At 38.5% G+C, this 4,795-nt stretch overlaps 1 long non-coding RNA gene across 1 annotated transcript; it reads right to left on the minus strand.

The window, feature by feature from the left end:
* Positions 1-421: 421 nt before the first annotated feature.
* Positions 422-4,462, minus strand: LOC120805754. Its single transcript, XR_005709596.1, has 3 exons — positions 4,416-4,462; positions 1,939-2,023; positions 422-844 (listed from the first exon to the last, which is right to left on the minus strand). It is a non-coding gene; the product is annotated as an uncharacterized LOC120805754 (long non-coding RNA).
* Between the last annotated feature and the right edge of the window lie 333 nt (positions 4,463-4,795).

Genomic DNA, 4,795 nt, shown 5'->3' on the forward strand with positions numbered 1-4,795 from the left:
GACGGTTACTGTGACACAACTCTCTACTGGAGCATACTGACTGACACACACATAAAAAACACACTAGACAAACTAAAACACATACAGAATACACACACAATGTACACATACAGTATATAGGCAAACTGTGGACACATATTCACACATACTGTACAATTGCCCACACATTCTCTCACACACATGCCCGTATGCACACACACATACACACTGTACCATAAAATTAATTTCCTGCTCACAAACACATATTCAGTTACACAGACAGGACATTCAGCAATGAACACACTTAAAGACTATCACTGTGTGCAGCTTTGTACAACTCACACATTAAAATACACACCAAATAGGACACACACACAAAACACAGATAAATAGATAAATTTAATCATACGCATAGCTGCATGCGCATGGACAGACATGCACTCTCTCCAGCCCTGCTGTAGCAGGGAGCTGATGCCAAGGAGAGGCTGATGATGGCTGATGTGTTGCTGGCTGGCTGGGTAGCATTTAATTAATCTCCAGATAGACACTGGCATCAGAGAGAGAGAGAGACTGAGAGGGAGAGTTAGAAGAAGGGAGCGAGTGCATAAGGGAAATAAAGATAGAGACAGAAGCAACGACATCCACAAAGAGGGTCTCTCTGTCTTTCTGTCAGCCCTCAGGACACATGAGAAGACTGCAGGAGTCTCCAAAAATCTGTGACACACTGAATCTCAAGGCCCGTCTCTGGCTAAGTGGAACCATCCCAAAGTCTCGGTTTAAAGAATATGGAGGAACGGATGAATAGGTTGAAGTTTGAAGGGTGGCTGGATGACTGTGCTCTCAGTTGGGGGGTACAGGGAGTTTCCTAAGAGGAGACATGATCAACTTAGTTATTTGTACATTTGTTTGTTTGCAGTATGTCAAATGTGATTTGAATCTGGGCCTGGGCGATATTGCCTATAATCAATATCATGATTAATTGCTACATTTACATTGGTAAAAATCAACAGACAATATCTCATTAAAATGCACCTTTGCTCAATTATTCTTTGTACTGAACTATAAACAGAAAAACATAAACTACTGAATAATATTTATGTAACATAATCATATATTTATGATTATATGATATAAACAACACCTTGAGGTATAGATATGTCTTATGTTTATATGTAAAATATGCTCCATTTCACATCTCAAAAAAGTAATAATTATTGAGTATTACAGTTATATGGAGCCCCTGAAAAGTCATGGTGGGAATTATTTTCTCCCTGAAATTGTTTTGCGTTACCTCTCAATAAATTTTGCATTCATTCACAATGTTTTGTGTTCCCCCGCAATACTCTCCAAAACTTCTTTCACAATAAATTTTGAGGTACCTTGCAATAAAAGCAGCTACAGCTGTGCTCACAGCTGGTGGCTGTATACTGTCGCAACGCTGCCTTTTGAAATGAGTAACGAGCAAAAAATGCATCATGTAAAGTATAACATCATCTCTTCTTTTTGTATTATCTGCAAAGCAATTAAGTACACTGGCAGTGTTGTATAACTGGACTGAACCATCACATTAACTGTTCATATGGATTGGGGAATGCAGAAAGTATTGCAAGGAAACACAAAACTTTATGCAAAGCAATGTAAAACTTATTGTGAGGGAATGCAAAAGTAGGTCCAAAAAAACTTCCCACCATGTCCTTTCTGGGGCTCATTTAACACTTTATTTAGCCTGATTCAGCCACCAGACTATTGTCAGGAAGAAATGGGGAGATTGCCTCAATGCTCCATATTCCTTTTTGCTAACCTTAGGGTTAACCTCCGTCACAACACTCAACTGCTGTTAAACAAATCTCAGGAACTCTGCTTGGTTCTCAGGGAGCTGCAGAATTTATTTTCAGTGTAATGACAAACTTTAGCTCATAAAGTACGTTCACTGTTAAAGTATATTCACAGCTTACTGACCTGATAATCAGCTGCGGTCACACCATCTCTCTTCCCGGCATGATTGCCACACACACCTCATACTGGAGCACTCAGTGTGCTTTTTCTGAATGAGAAAATGTATGGAACAAACCAACATGACTGAAATTACATGTAAGTCGTTTAGAGCATCATAATGTTGATTTCAGTATGTTATTGATTAATTGCGCAGCCTTTGAATCATCAGTACTGTTGGTTTCCTACTGACAAGCCCTCAAAACAAAATGATATCATAGCTTAAGAGATGTGAGAATATGCAAAGCAAGTTCTTGAGACAAAAACCTACGAATTGATCTGAAATATTGCCTTAACAATTAACAAACTATCGGATGGTAGGGTAAATGTCTGGCTCATCAGAAGATTTGGTCGACTGTTTCTTAAATGGCTGCTGTCAAAAGATCCATTATGGTGTAAACTTTTATGAATTTGTTTTAATATACATTAAATGGAGTAATATTTTTGTTCAGTACATTTGTTTTGTCTGAAAGTGTAGTCTTGAGTGAGACTGTGAGACTATGATAGAAATGAACTGAATTTGTCTGCATTTTCTCAGACAACATTGGGTCCATTTCTCTTTTCAAATTTAAGTAAAATTGCAAAATATAAAATTTCCTTCTTCTTTTAAGGATAGGAATATTTTGCTAGAATGGATAAAACTGAATAGGAGCTCTGTGTTTACATTTTGTGTGAGTGCCCACATCATGACCCAAATCTCAACTCTGCATTGTTTCATCCTGCACAAGCCGATTGGTTGATCCAACTTCCTGTCAAAAAGAATGTTCAAAACGGAACACTGGAACATGGCATGCTAATACTAAACACAAAAGTATAAAACAAACAAGCCGCACAAACGTCACCAAATGAAACTTGTACACATTGTGGAGCAACCGTAAATATAAAAACACGTCTTTTCTCTCTTCTAAGCTTTTTCTTACCCGAAAATCCGTATTTCAGATATAGGTGTTACTGATTTTGACAGACACCATCATTTGATTGAAGTCTTTAACGTCTCAAAGCAACAGAGCAGGAGTGCCTGGTTAGCAGGTAGCACTTAGGAGCCACAATCAAATCACTATTGTCAAGGTGTCTGACAAAAGATACATAAAAAATATATAAATTAGATTAACTAAATCCAGAGTTTGGCTGTAGTACATTACAGTATAGTACAGTATAGTAGATATCTGTATCAAATCCATTGTTGCAGAGTAAGAGTGTTGTCATCATGATAGCGAAACCTGCACTTTAATGCTGAAAGAGTGTGGCTCAGAGTGTCTACATGAACCAAAATTCACTGCCTATAATGTTCTCACCAGTAAATCCAAATCCACTCCCCTCCATAATAGCTCTGCTCAGTATTAGCAGCTAAACTATTTTCTATTAATGATGAAGCCTGTAAATGATGTAATCTCTCGGTCACATACTATATGGAGGAAGTGTTAATTAATTCCCCTAGACGTAACAACAAATTATTTCTCCAGTACTCCCTGTGCTGTGACAATAGTAACAGATGATGAAATGAGAGATGATCTGAGTTAATGAAAATGTAGGTACACTCATCTGAGTCTCTTTCAGTTATTAGTGTGCGCTCAAAGCAATAAGCTAAGGAGCACCAGCAAGTGATGTGGCGGGTGCTTTGACTACTTTTTAGTGCCCAGGGTTTTGCTTCCCAGGCTACAGGTTATCCCTTATTGGTGAAGGTTGGTGGGGCTGTATGCAGCCTGAAGGTAATACCTGCAGATGCTATTCAGGATGAAAAAGGATACAGCCAACTACATTTTTTGGGTTAAACCATCATCTTACAGTTAATATTCTCCTAGTCTTCTAATTCTCTTGAAAATCAGATAAAGACAAGTTAGTAAAGCAAAGAGGGCTTTGTAGTAAAGCTACAAATACAGCATGATTTTATAAGACTAAGAATGTTTTTGAGTAGGGTTACAATACAGAGATTTATAAGACATTGCATTTTTATTCTTATTTTATTCATTTATTTTTGATAAAATTCCATTCCATTATTATGGAAAGCATTATAACCAGTTTCATCATAATTTCTTATTTGCTAAACTAATTTAACTATGAATTTTTTTTCCTTTACTCCCTCAGAAACAGCCTTTAGACCACTGTGGGACAATAAAACTCCCATAACTCGTGAGTGAAACAATAATAACAGTGATAATAAACTTGCAGCTTGTTTGATCTTTGCCTTATTAGAATCATTTCAGTTCAAAAGCTTCTCATACACAACCAGTGTAGCATTGATCAGTTTTACATTGTAACAATCAATAAAACTGCATTACATCCATCATATCAGAGTCTGACCACACTGACTGACTCTACATTAATTTAGGTGTCATTTAAATGACATGTGACCTCTTTTGATTGTGCTGTGCACTGTGTGTGTGCGTGTGTGTGGACTATTATGTTACATGTATGGGCCTGCACATGAGTGAGGCTGTGCTTACCTGTATATGGTGGGTGTGTCTGCGATCCCCTAGTATGAAGGGCCTGGTAACAGAGCTAATTGGGTGTAAAGGGAGGGGTGTCTATATAGTATGCGGTGGGGTTAGTCGTGTGTTAGTGTGTGTTGAGACTCCACAGCATCAGCTGCACCTGATCCGGCTGCCTGATTAAGCTGTGTAATCTCCTGCATGAAACAACAGCTGACCAGCTCCCTGGGGTGGTGGCCACACACATACACACTCACACACACTGGTGGCTGGTGGCTATGACAGCAGGCACCTTGCGCTCCCTGAGGAAGGTACTTTCTATCACACACCTGGTATCTACAGCCTCCCTTTCTCAACTGTGAAATCTCACAACACAAAAACAGTTGAACAGACTA

Source organism: Xiphias gladius, chromosome 19, assembly GCF_016859285.1.
Source record: "Xiphias gladius isolate SHS-SW01 ecotype Sanya breed wild chromosome 19, ASM1685928v1, whole genome shotgun sequence".
In the NCBI taxonomy this organism is placed as follows: domain Eukaryota; kingdom Metazoa; phylum Chordata; class Actinopteri; order Istiophoriformes; family Xiphiidae; genus Xiphias; species Xiphias gladius.